Raw genomic sequence first — 15,039 nt, forward strand, 5'->3', positions numbered from 1 at the left:
AACAGGACCAACAGCTCCTGTGGCAGACCGTGCTTACTCAGCTGCCTGAGAAAGTAGATCCTCTGCTGGGCCTTTTTGAGGATGCAGCTGATGTGGAGAGTCCACTTCAGGTCCCGGGAAACAGTAGTCCCCAGGAACTTGGAGCTCTCCTCAGAGTCCACAGGGCTGTCTGTGATGGTGAGGGGGAGCAGAGGGGAGGGTAACTTCCTAAAGTCCACTGTCATCTCCACAGTCTTGAGCGTGTTCAGCTCCAGGCTGTTACGACTACACCAGTCCACCAGCTGTCTCACCTCCTGTCGGTATGCAGACTCATCCCCGTCCTGGATGAGTCCAATGACAGTTGTGTCATCTGCAAACTTCAGGAGTTTGACGGTTGGGTGCGAAGATGTGCAGTCATTGGTGTAGAGGGAGAAGAGCAGCGGAGAGAGGACGCATCCCTGGGGGGCACCGGTGCTGACTGTCCGAGTGTCTCCACACCGACGAGGGGTTGTTGGCTGAAAAGTTTTCTTTCAGCCTGTCAGAGGAACTCCTCTTTGCGGCTCTGATCCCCTTTGTCAGCGTGTTCCTGGTCTCCCTGTCCCCAGATCTGTAGGCCTCCTCCTTAGCCAAGCGCAGTTGTCTCAGCTTGGCTGTGAACCATGGCTTGTTGTTGCTGTATGTGCGGAATGTCTTGGTTGGCACACACAGATCCTGACAGAAGCTAATGTAGGCTGTCACAATGTCCGTGTAATCGTCCAGGTTGTCTGTAGCAGCTTCAAAAACACGCCAATCGGTGCAGTCAAAACGTTCCTGCAGTTCCTGCTTTGCCTCGTTGGTCCATTTCTTTACGATTTTCACCACAGGCCGAGATGTTCTCTTTTTCTTTTCTTTTTTCTTGTCTGCATGTATTCTCAAAGTTTAACCCCGTAAAAGGGGGTCGACCTTTTATGAGATCAATGCTTATTTTAGTGTTGTAGCAAAATCTTTTATATATTAAATGCGTGCATGTAACCATCACCAGTCCTCTTTGGGAACTAAATTGTCAGTCTTAATTAGAAATTCCTATTGTCACCCAGAGAGGGAAATGCTGCACTCCTGTGAGTTAAGGGGGAAAGCAAAAGGAGACAGGGAGAGAAAACATAAACAAGGTAGTGGATAGACAGGCAGTGCTCTGGAGTGAAAAAGGTTTAGGCTGTTTTATCCTATCTTAGAACTGATATCTCAACACCAATGTTACAAAACATCAAATTAGTGGAGGTCCTGATAATATAGAATAGGCCACCAGAGGAAACCAGTGAAGGAGGAAGATAGAGGGCATAAGATTGTGATGACTGAGGTGAGACTCATCACATTCTGACGGGACCCAATGGTTCTCAATAATTGGACTCAACAGGAGCTGGTAAACCCTGACCCAACATGCATGTGTGATGAAACCAACACCCAGATAGGCTACCAGAACTCAACAGGGCCACGCTAGACGAGCACTCCCAACCCCGGCAGCCAGGAGCATCCAGAAGCCATCACCTGAAGAGCCACCGGGGGCACCGAGAACCACGTAGACCCAGGGACCCAAAGGAGGCAACGGCCGCGACTGCCAGGGTGCATGGGACAGGCCAAGGGGCACGGGGCAGGGAGGCCGTGATTTGTTCCGTTAATGTTTGGAGTGCGACATCCACATTAGCTTGCGGTGGAATGTAAAAACCGACGAACCCAAAAGAGGAGAACTCCTGCGGAGAATAAAAGGGCTTGCAGTTGATGAAGAATGTCTCAATGTTCGGTCCACAGACTCTGCTGAGCACTGTGACATCCTTACACCAACCTTCGTTGATGTAGAAACATTTTCCACCGGCCTTGGTTTTCCCCGACCGCTCCTTGACGCGTTCTGCTCTGTGAAGTTGGAAGTCCGGCAGATGCAGAGCGCTGTTGGGGATCGATCACTGAGCCAAGTTTCAGTGAAACACTGGGCAGCGGAATGTGCAAAGTCCATATTTTTCCTGCAGAGGAGGTGCAGCTCGTCCAGTTTATTGGGTAATGAGCAGAGATTAGCCAGATGTATTGATGGCAGCGGGGTCCTGAATCCCTGCTGGCAGAGTCTCACCAGCACTCATAAGCTCTCTTACCCCGACGTCTGCGTGACCGCAGCCCTTAAAGGGCTGCAGCTCCGCCGATCAAGATCTCTGCAAAACTGCTCGGATCTGACGCAAACTGCAGAATAAAATGACCCGGTAAGAACTGTCTGATGGCCAGCAGGTCTTCAGAAGAGTAGGTGATGGGATAGCCCTCAGAAACAGACCCGAAGGTCGACAAAAAACAAAAAATAAAGTAAAACAAGAGAGAGCTCTGTGCCGAGGCGTCCATCCGCGGCGCCATCGACATCGTGCATGTTGAAAGGATAATCTATTTGACCTTTTAGAATTAATTTAACATGGTCTGCTTGATATTTTGATTTATTCTCATCCCTCTTAACCTGTGGGACTAACTTTCCAGAATTTCCCCCCAAAAAATTATGCAATGAAAAAATTTTTTTTTTAATGGAAACTCCCTGGCAAATGCTGATTTTCTGTGTGTTAATACTAATGAGTTCAAGGACAGAGTTGAAAGCAGAATCCCTCCACCCCCACCCACACACACACGACAATCGTGTGGAGGGATTTGCAAATTAAAAACTTCATTGCTCAGTACTGACATGTATATGACAATAAAGTTCTTGAATCTTTAATGTGTAAAATAATTAAATGTTTATTTTATTCAAATCAAATAATTACATACTGTTAACATAGAAGCAATATACAGTATGTACCAGTAAACATTTGTTTGACATACACTCTAAAAAATTATTCAAGGACCTAATAAATGTGACAGTAATATACAGTTATGCATGCTCAATAAAAATTCTGAATATCATCATGATGAGTATTTGATTTGACTACATCAAAATTAATTAGTAAAACTCCAACAGGAACATTTGTGTGAAATAGACACATGTAAATTAAGTTTACTTACTTAAAATAAAGTATTATTTGACTCACAGATTACATGGTTTAAATATTTGTAATAATAAGTTTATGTTTCACCAACCTTTTTGAGAATATATTAACAAATATCAGTTAGTTTTAATAAGTGCGATTATTAAACAAGTCAACTCAATTTTTTTGGAGACATAACTAACAACTTAAAAACATCAAGTTAACAGAAGGGAATCGATTCCACCTTATTAGGATTTTGGGGCGCTGGTCTCTCACTCTGGCAGTGGCTCAGCGGTAGAGCAGATATCTTGAAGATGTGGTGGGGGTTTCGTTTTTCTTAAGGACAGGAGACAGTGTAAAATACAAGATACTGTATTTATTTGTCCATTCAAGTCATGTTTAGGTTGAGTAGTAGTACAATAATATCATCAATAGGTTGAGTATGAGTCCAATAATATCATCGATGATATTGACAGACAGACAGGTTCAACAAACAGACAAGTTCAACAAATACTTATCTAAGCATGATGAGAGCTCTGGAGACTATGAAAAAGTCCTCCGGTGTGTTGTTGCAGAGTACTCTGGGTACAGGAAAAAGTTCAAGTACAAACTAAAAAATGGATCAGATCTCTTTTTATACCCTAAAGGTGTGACTAGGGGGACGTATTAACCTCGGCCCATCTTCTTTCAACCAGTTCTTTACGGGCTCTCAGTTGGTACGTCATGACCTCCAGACGTTACCAAAAGTATCAAGTCGACAGTTTCACAAAACTATTTGATGACATAATATAATTAGTCATGCGAACCCTGTGAGGATCTGCTGCAGACATTCTTTGGATGACCCTGTGCAGAAACATACATTCTAATTTCAGGTACAGTGTATGAAATGATCTGGCTAGCCGCTTCTGTCAGTGTCTAACTTCTTCCAAGGATACCCACAGTCATGCAAGCATTTCCAAATATGGTCTAACAGGAATTATTTTCATGCAGCGTCTTCATGACCTCGAGACATCCGGGGGCCACCTTCACAAGCGCTGAATAATATGACACACACAACACTCCAGATCTTTGGTTCTATGAAATGATATAATTTTGTTATATTATTGTATTATTTTATTATATTAAAAACTTTCCACCACAAAGACAGATTGCCCAGCCATCCCTTGGAGTGTGTGCTGACGGTGGGAGGTGTCAGCTCACCTCCCAGCCGCTGCCGAGGCGCCCTTGAGCAAGGCGCCGTCCCCCCTCGTTTGGGGTGCAACCCCCGGGCGTGACCCGTCATTCTGCCTCCCCCTACTGTTCTTTGTGTGATGTGATGTTACTAATTGCATGCCTACAGGCCCCTAGTGTGTTGTATTCAGGGACCTGTATTCAAAAATGTGTGTGTATGCATGACTAACCCATATGTAACCACATGCAAAGTGTAGTATAGAGTGTAAAGATAATTTCAATAATTTTTCAATTATATTTACTCAGTTTGTTTGGTGGTTTCTACTCATGTTTTCCATATGGTTAAAAAAGCATTTCAGTTACATTTACTCAATTTGTGTAGGTAATTGAAACAAATCAATTCATTCAGACGTACTAGAAAATATTACTTAGATTTACTCATGACTCAGGTTTTAACAGATTTGAGAGCTTTCATATCTACTCAATATTTGTGAGTGTAAAAAACGTTTCACTGATTGAATTAAGTAACATGCAGTATTATTTTTTTGAGTGTAGGATAAAAAGTGCACAGTAAAAAATAAATAACCCTTTAGGGCTGCATTTACCTACATAAAATGGTCCAATGCAACACAACTTCTTCTTTTTTTTGTCTGCATGTATTCTCATAGTTTAACCCCATAAAAAGGGGTCAACTTATTATGAGATCAATGCTTGTTTTAGTCTTGCAGCAAAACCTTTTATATATTTTATTGTGTGCATGTGACCATTACTGGTCCTCTCTGGGAACTAAATTGTCAGTCTTTATGAGAATTTCCTATTGTGAACCAGAGAGGGAAGTGCTGCACCTCTGTCAGTTAAGGGGGGAACCAAAAGGAGACAGGGAGAGAAAACACAAACAAGGTAGTGGCTGGACAGGCAGTGCTGTTGGAGTGGAAGAGGTTTGAGTTGTTTTGTTATATCTCACAACTGATACCTTAATACCAATGTTATAACACACCAGATTAGTGGAGGTCCTGACAGTATACTAGAATAGGCCACCAGAGGAAAACAGTGAAGAAGGAAGATAGAGGGCATGAGATTGTGATGTCTGAAGAGGGACCCAACAGTTCTCAACAATTGGACTTGACAGGAGCTGGTAAGCCCTGACCCAACATGCATGTGTGATGGAAACCAACGCCCAAGAGAGGCTATCAAAACCCAATAGGGCCAGGTTAGCAGAGCACCCCCAACCCGGGCAGCCAGAAGCTTCCAGAAGCCATCACCTGAAAAACCACAGGGGGCACCGAGAACAGCATAGACACAGAAACCAAGAGGAGGCAGCGGCTGCCACCACCAGGGTGCCCCGGACAGACCCAGGGGGCAAGGGGTAAGGGTGCCCCCTGTGTGTGTGTGTGTGTGTGTGTGTGTGTGTGTGTGTGTGTGTGTGTGTGTGTGTGTGTGTGTGTGTGTGTGTGTGTGTGTGTGTGTGTGTGTGTGTGTGTGTGTGTGTGTGTGTGTGGATAAATAAGGTGGGAAAAAAAGTAATTTCCCTACGGGGATTATTCTCAGATTGATTTATTTTTGCAAGGTTTCAACATTTTTTGACAACATAGCGACGGTTTTTCACTGTGTCTCTTTGCTTCGCTAAAAACATCCAGGCCCACTTACAGAGGTTGTGACATCATTAATGACACAGTATCATCTTGCGTGATGATGAAACATGTTTGTCACTATTGTGTGTCTCTGGGTCACCTTTGGTCTTTTAATACAAATTATACTTTGCCGTCCTCTGGTGGTAAAAATATGAACTGCATGATGACTTAAAATTTGAATTCAGGGTTGTCGCGGGATGTTGCAGTCTGTGACTGCCTTGGTTCTTATTTTCATTCTTATTAGTAGTTAATTGACTTGTTCACCTTTTTATAAAGGAATAATCAGTATTTTTCTCCTACTTGGATGTACTGACAGTAAGTTGCTGTATTTCAACTTCATCAGTGCAGTCACTTGAATCCATCCATCCATTTTTTTAACAGCTTATTCGCTGTCCACCTGTACAGGCGGGATGGAACGGGTGGAGAAAAGTGTCAGGTGTGATGTGTGATAGAAGAGTTTCAGCTACAGTGAAAGGAAATGTGGTGAGACCAACAATGTTATTTGGTCTAGAGACAGTGTCACTGAGGAAAAGACAGGAGACAGAGCTGGAGGTAGCAGAGATGAAGATGCTGAGGTTCTCTCTGGGAGTGACCAGGAAGGATAGGATCAGGAATGAGTACATCAGAGGGACAGCACATGTAAGAGGTTTTGGAGATAAAGTCAGAGAGGCCAGACTGAGATGGTTTGGACATGTCCAGAGGAGAGATAGTGAATATATTGGTAGAAGGATGCTGAGTTTTGAACTGCCAGGCAGGAGGCCTAGAGGAAGACCAAAGAGGACGTTTATGGATGTAGTGAAAGAGGACATGAAGGTAGTTGGTGTGAGAGAAGAGGATGCAGAAGACAGGATTAGATGGAGGCAACTGATTTGCTGTGGTGACCCCTGAAGGGAAAAGCCGAAAGGAAAAGAAGCAGATCCGCTGTTGCGGGTCACAGGTAAGTGGAGTTTATCCCAGTTGGCTTAAAAAGTGTCATCACCTTGCTCAAGGGCGCCTCGGCAGTGTTCGGGAGGTGAGCTGACACCAGAATCGAACCGCCAATCTTGTGATGATTGGACGACTCGCTCCACCTCGGAGCCATTGCCGCCCCATAGGAATGATCTGGATTAATTACTGATATGTTAACATGTCCCAAGTGGCCACTGTCACTCTAACCCCAGGGCAAAACATGTCTATATGATTCCTGTCTACATTTCCTCTGTCCATGTAATTACCAGAGATATTTACTGTCACTGCTGTCAGAAATTATATGTATAGAATCTCAGCACGACATTAGAATCTGAGTACTCCTTTTAACATTGCTTGTTGTCTAAGAACAGCTGTAAAAAGAACGGGCAGTCTCCTTCGATCTAAAGCCTTCACTACACTGGTGTGTGTTGCTTTATTCTATTACTTACGGTCTGTGTCAAAGGCAAAGCCCTTCGGGTACTGTTCCTCTGGCAGGGGAATGTGGCAGAAACCTGAAGGAAATACAGTTTCATTTGATATCCCTGTCGTCACCTAACATCATTCTGTACTCAGAATATCGCATTTTAATGGTGTCTTCATAGATTTATGTTCTACTGCATAGATTAATTATGTACTGCAATAAACCATTATACAAAAAATCATATACAGTGCGCCCTCGTTTCTCACGGTTAATACATTCCAGGAACCACACGCGATTAACGAATACAGTGTGCCATTATTTATGGTAATTTAAACGTTTATGACCCTCCCCATACTGATATTAAACCACCTTCTGTCTGTATGACATTTTCCCACACTCTTATAGACTGTTTAAAGCACTTTTGTGTATCACATAAGCACGACAATCACTGCACGTAGTGCACTTCCGGATGCCGTCAGCAAATAGAATGCGCGTATGGCATCACATGACTGCCTACCAAAAATCCGTGATGAGGTGAAGTCGTGAGCGTTGATGCACAAATGCGTGAGGTGCACTGTATAGTACTGCTATATTAACATACAATGTATGAGCTGGTTACCATATTTAAAATACGTTTCCCTTTTCCCCAGGTTGGAAAACTCTAGACGTGACGCCAGTGCACCGCGGAGCCACACAGAGACAACGGCAAACACGCATGCCCACACTTGCACCTATGGTCAATTTGGAACGGTCAATTAACCTTTTTGGAGGTGGAAGGAATCTGGAGAACACGGAGAGAACCCACGCAGACACGGGGAGAACACGCAAACTCCGCATGAAGAGGGACACAAACCCGGAACAGCCTTGCTGTGTGGCAACAGCACTATGCACTGTGCCACCATGCCGCCCAGTCAGTTGAGTCAAGTTTCTTAATTAGAATTATTTCTTATTAGAAAGGATTTTCATTCTAAAATGAAAGTTGATTTCTGCATTTGACATAAAATCATTGCGGATTATTTATTATTAGACTACAGCCGTACTGGCGTCATTAACGATTATTGAGCAAATTAAGAAAATATTGCCTTAGAACATTGGTCTCTAACCACCGGGTTGCGACCCAGTACTGTACAGGGCTGCAGACCATTAGACAGATACTTTATTAATCCCGGAGGAAATTGTACATATCCACTGCTCAGGCATTACATAACGAATACTGGATAAACACCAGGAGAAAAAGAAACACTGATATCACAGGACATACCACAAGACATACTGTTGAGGTTTGCTGTAGGACCCAGACGTCAGGTAAAAGGGAAAAAGATTTATTTAACAACGAAAGTGATGCGATGATGAACCAGATGATCAGGCTGAGCAGGTGAATCGGCAGCAGATGAGAAGGCAGGCTGGCGGCTGGAATGGTAATAGTCCAACAGGCAACAGACCGGAACTGGAACATAGAGAGAACAGAGTTATCAAAAAGTCAAGGTGCGAGTTCAAGAGAGCCAAGGTGTAGATACTGACAAGCAGTACAAATGAACTGGCGATGAATGGTGGAAAGCTGGTCTTCATGAAGGTCTGGAGGATCTGGAGATTGGAGATTAGTCACAGGTGTGCTGCTTTGCTGCCAGCAACAGCCACACCCAGGTAGGTGTAAACTATGAGGGACTCAGAAGAGGGAGAGAGAGAGAAGCAACTGCAAATCCTGACAGTACCCCCGCCTCAACGACCACCCCCTGGCTTGTCAGGATGGGCACGGTAAAGTCCATCATCAACTCGGGATCCAGGATGAGGCTGTGGGACACCCAGGAACGCTCCTCCGGACCATAACCCTCTCAGTCAACCAAGTACTGGTAGCCACGGCCACGACGGCGATCATCAAAAGATGGCGAACTTACCGTTCGCCATCGCTGGATGTTCATCAATGACCCGGGGGGGAGGAGGGGATCGGTAGGAGGACAGAGAGGACTAGAGTGGACCGGTTTTAGCTGAGACCCATGAACGATGGGGTGAATTTTCATGGAAAGCGGCAAGCTCAGACGAACAGCGGCAGGGTTTACCACTTCAACAACCTCAAATGGACCAATGAAACGGGGTACCAATTTTCTAGACTCTACCTGCAGGGGAATGTTCTTAGCCGCCAGCCACACTTTTTGACCCACTTGGTAGGGCGGGGTCGGAGTTCGGTGTCTATCAGCGATCCGCTTGTTTTGCTCAGCAGAATGAAGCAAGGCTGAACGAGCACACCTCCAAATCTCCCAACAGCGCCGAACATGCTCTTGGACAGATGGAACAGCGATCTCTGCTTCCTGTTCAGGAAACAGTGGAGGCAAATATCCAACAGCACATTCAAAAGGTGACCGACCAGTAGCAGCTGACGGGAGAGAGTTGTGTGCGTATTCCACCCAAGGAAGATATAAACTCCATTCCACAGGATTTTTGCGCCGCAACACATCGAAGGACAGCCTCCAAGTGTTGATTAGCCCGCTCACACTGGCCATTAGTCTCTGGATGAAAACCGGAGGACAGACTCACTTGAGCACCCAAGGCTTCACAGAACCGCCTCCAAACCTGGGAAATGAACTGTGGTCCTCTATCCGTAACAATGTCCAGAAGAGTCCCATGTAACCGAAAGACGCGTTGGACCAGCAAGTCGGCAGTCTCACGGGCAGTAGGAAACTTGGGTAAGGGCACAAAATGAACAGATTTAGAGAAGCGGTCAATTATGGTCGTAATTATGGAGTTACTTGAGAGATGGGAAGACCAGAAATGAAGTCAAGGGCTATGTGAGACCAGGGACCAGCTGGAATGGGTAAGGGGCGGAGAAGACCAGCTGGCTGTTGATTGGACGTCTTCCCTCGAGCACAAACTGTACAGGCTAAAACATATTCTCTGGTGTCCTTCTCCATTGTTGGCCACCAGAAATGGCGTCTGAGGAGGGTTAAGGTTTTGCGAATTCCCGGATGGCAGGCAAATCGGGACGTATGTCCCCACTGGATGACCTGGGAACAGACAGCCTGTGGGACATACAAACAGTTGGGAGGACCATTTCCCCTGATCAGGATCAGTCTCTTGAGCTCTCCTGATGCAAGACTCGATCTCCCAAGTAACAGCAGCTAAAACACAAGAAGGTGGGAGAATGTTTTCAGCAATGTCGGGAAAGGGCATCGGGTTTGGTGTTTCTCGAACCAGGTCGATAGGTCAAGGTAAAATTAAAAAGTCCAAAGAACAAAGCCCATCTAACCTGACGGGAGTTGAGCCGCTTAGCAGACAGGATGTACGACAAGTTTTTGTGATCTGTCCAGACAACAAACGGGTGTTCTGCTCCCTCCAGATAGTGCCGCCACTTCACCAAGGCCAACTTGACAGCAATTAGTTCTCGGTCGCCTATGGTGTAATTCTGTTCAGCGGTGGATAAACGGCATGAGAAGGTACAAGGATGCAGTTTCTGGTCAGAGGCAGTTGCTGTGACAAAACAGCTCCAACACCAGTATCCGAAGCATCCACCTCAACGATGAACTGCAGGGTTGGGTCAGGATGCCTGAGAACAGGTGCTTCAGTAAAGCCTGAAAGGCTTATTCCACGTCTGAAGACCACACAAAAGGAATCTTGGGGGAGGCGAGACGAGTCAGAGGAGCTGCCACTGAACTGTAGTTCCGGATAAAACGGCGGTGGAAATTAGCAAATCCGAGAAACCTTTGAAGTTGTTTATGGGTCTCTGGGACTGGCCACTGTGAAACTGCTTGGATCTTAGAGGGATCTGGCTTCACTTGCCCGCTGCCAATGATATAACTGAGAAATCCAACTGACTCAACATGGAACTCACACTTCTCTGCTTTGGCGAATCGTTTGTTCTCCAGCAGTCTCTGCAGCACCTGGCGGACATGGGTAACATGCCCCTCTACAGGAGAAAATCAAAATATCGTCCAAATAGACAAATACAAAACGATTAAAAAAATCCCTCAATACATCATTGACCAGGGCTTGAAAAACTGCAGGAGCATTTGTCAACTCAAAAGGCACTACCAGATATTCAAAATGGCCCAAATGTGTATTGAATGCCATCTTCCACTTGTCCCCCTTGCGAATGCACACAAGATGGTACGCATTGCAAATGTCCAGTTTAGAAAAGACGGTAGCATTGTGAAGAGATTGAAATATGGAGTTGATGAGAGGAAGAGGGTATTTGTTTTTTACTGTTATGTTATTTAACCCACGGTAGTCAATGCAGGAGCGAAGTGAACCATCCTTCTTACTAACAAAGAAAAAACCAGCACCAACAGGAGAGGACGAAGGTCTGATTATACCCGTTGCTAGAGTGTCTTTAATATACTGCTCCATTGCTTCATTCTCTGGTTTGGACAAACCATTAGGATGCACCGAATGTCTGAATTGTCTTTTTTTTTTAAATATCAGTCTAAATATGTTTTATTTTAAAAAGTGACTTGAGCGCGGAATGATGCGTCTGTGCCTCTTGACAGGTCTCGGTCTCGTGACAGGTTACTAACCCTTACCCCCAAAATTAAGCCCACAAGGAAAAATGAGTAAAATAAACATCTTTGGGGAGATTCTTTGGAAAGGGGAGACAGAAGAGCCTACAACTTCCAAAAGACCAAAATATGCATTTAAAAGACAATATCAGGAGTCCCACTTACAGTGTGGGTTTATCCTTACAGGTGAATTTATGTGCCAAGCCCGCTCTGTAATGTATGGCAACAAGCTAGCAAATGAATCAATGAAGCTCAGTGTGTACTGACCCCCCTCCTCTTAACTCTGCTGACTGCACACCAACTTCCAGCTCCAACCTCTTCATAAAGTTTGTAGATTACACGACTGTGGTGGGTCTCATCAACAACCTGGCTATGTGGTACAAGGACAACAATCATCTGAATGTGGAGAAGACGAAGGAGATTGTTGTGGACTTCAGGAGACCATGTACCCAGCATGCTCCACTAACCATCGACGGTGCTGCAGTGGAAAAGGTCAGCAGCACCAAGTTCCTGGGTGTACACATCTCCAAGGACCTGTCCTGGGGCCTCAACACTATCACTGGCCAAAAAAGGCCAATAGCACCTCTACATCCTCCGCAAACTGAGGAGAGCAAGAGCTCTACCCCCCATCATGCTCAACTTCTACAGAGGAACCATCGAGAGCATCCTGACCAGCTGCATCATCGTGTGGTATGGCGCCTGCACCGTTTCCTGCGGCAAGACCCTGCAGCGCATCGTGAGAGCAGCTGAAAAGATCACTGGTGTCTCTCTCCCTTCCCTCACAAACATTTACAACACCCGCCTCACCCGCAAAGCCATCAGCATTGCAGGTGATCCCACCACCGCCCCTCCCACAACCTTTTCAGCCTGCTGCCATCAGGTAGGACACTGCAGAGTCTGCGGGCCAGAACCAGCAGGCTGAAGGACAGTTTCTTTCACCAGGCGGTCAGAAGGCTCAACTCCCTCCCTACTCTGCCCCCTGCCACAACCCTGAACCCTACTCTCACTCTGCCCTGCCCTCCCCCCAGCACTTGACTACCTATCTCTCTCTCCCCCCCGTCAACTCAGGGACCGCGCACACTTCACTTCCCCTATGGGATTAGAGAGTGTATAGAGATGTTTACCATCCCTTTGTGTGAGTAATCAGTCCGCCAGACAGATCTTTTCTTGTTTTCATCCTTTTTGTCTTAAATTTATGTAGTTAAATAAATGTTCGATAGATGGCATGAAAGACCAGGTGAAAATAGCTCTCTGAATTTTGTTTCATTTCATCTCTGTAGGTGTTTCCTTGACAGCAGAACATGGTTCATGCACACATTAGAATGTGAACAATCACAAGTGTGATAACTGAACGGCTCACTGTGAGCCTACGTATACTGATCTACTAGCAGAGCTTCCACCCTCCTGATTTCAGCTCTCTGCCCGATGATGCATGAGAAGATTTTCTCTCATCACTGAAATCCAGCACTGAACTTCCGATCATGCATATCTCATTATGAATGGAACCATCCCAAAGCAAGACGACATTCCCTAAACTGTTATTATAAATTTAGAAACACCTTACTTTCGATTTTATCCCTGCCATAATTTAACTTAAGATTTCCTTAAAAGCCCTGAAAACGTGTTTCCAAGGTCAGGAACGTGACTGACCTTCTTACTCCAAATGATTCCACATTAACATTGCATTTGATGACCACGGAGATTTCTGTATTAACCAGTTTTAACTACTTGAAGATCAGGTGGAAAAATTCAGTGGTTCATCATTCTGTGAACAAACCACAACTGAGCAACGCTTCATTATTCGAATCAGAATCCATTGATTGGTTGTCGGTTGTGTGGTCTCTGTCTATGAAATCTCATAACTCAAACTATGAACCACGGTCCACTTGAAGCACAATAAAAAATAGCTTTTTGACTTTAAACCTTCAGTATTGTTTGTGTCATCACGAATATTCTACATTGTTTTTAATGCTGTTCTTATTTGATACAGATACAGATTTTAGGCTTGCATTTCCTGTTTTTTTTAAGCAAAAACAACTCAAACTACAGAGACATAGAGACTGATTTAAAATGTTACAGTCCTTTATTAATTTTTCAAATAATTACACTTCTATCAAAAATCTGCATTTCTTATGTCAGTCTTGACCAAGAGTTTTTCTTGCATCACTGCCTTTAGTAGCAAACGTCTCATCCACTAAGGTTCATGATCGTTTGTAAAACAGTTCATCTTCAACCTGATATATCTTTGCTTTATCTCATGGACGCTTCTGTAAGATTCTTTCAGGCGATATTTGCCTTGACTTCTTTCTCCTTAAAGCAGGCCTTGAAATTAACTTTTTTTCTTGGTAGTACTGGTGCACCCAAATTTAGAAGTTAGTAGCACCAACAAAGACTTTAGGAGCACCTACCCAAAAGCAAGGCGTACAGACAATATGTGTAACATGGCATGTATTTTATTCACAGAACCGTCAACACTTTTGTAAACATGTTTGTAACATTAGTTGAGTCTCCTGGCTCTCAGTCCCTCTCTCATCCACCTTTTCACTGAAGGCCCAGCAACAAAGTTCTCCCTCAGGAGGACCCTCTACAACAGGGGTATTCAATTAAAAGTCACTGAGGTCCGGTTATAAAAATGTCCTGTTCGTAAAAGGTCCGAACCCAAGTCGAGTTTGTGTCTTATAGCCGGCCACTATATCACGATTATCATTTATTATCAATTTTCAATGCAAGTTATGTTTAAATTAGTGCACAGCTAGCTCTTTGACCTCACCATAAATAAAAATAAACCCAGGCAAATAAATTTTAAGCCTTTATGTTAGATTGAAGAACACACAAACCTCAGAATTAAAGCTGAATAATCATTTTTCTCGTGAATTAAAGACACCCCAGCCTAAAGAACTGAAGGCCTACACTTCAAGTAAAAAAACATTAACATGTTCAGAAAGCATGAATAAAATCTGGCTCTTTCAGGGGAAAAATGCAAACAGAACTTTCTTCATGAGAGAAAGGGGCATGTGGCCTGCCAGTAATCTACTTGTACACAAGTAACCTTGTACACAAGGTGTGCCTGTGCACACCTTGTGGTGGTCTCTGTAATGTTGGTAAAAGAAACCACTGGACTTGATCAGCATCTTTTATTGCTGCATGTATGTCCTCTCCTCTTGTGTGTGTTTCATAGTGGTGTTACACTCAGCAAAGAGCTCCTTATCTTTGTGAAGGAACCTGACACACACACACACACACACACACACACACACACACACACACACACACACACACACACACACACACACACACACACTACAATTCATCAATGGCTACAGATACAGTATGCATGGTTCACTCTGAATATCTGCATCAAGATGTTACTATTCCTGATTTTCTGGTTGCTGATGAAGCTGGCATTGGGAGTTTTTCCCACACATCTCATCTTTCTG

Source organism: Antennarius striatus, chromosome 7, assembly GCF_040054535.1.
Source record: "Antennarius striatus isolate MH-2024 chromosome 7, ASM4005453v1, whole genome shotgun sequence".
Taxonomy (NCBI): Eukaryota; Metazoa; Chordata; class Actinopteri; order Lophiiformes; family Antennariidae; genus Antennarius; species Antennarius striatus.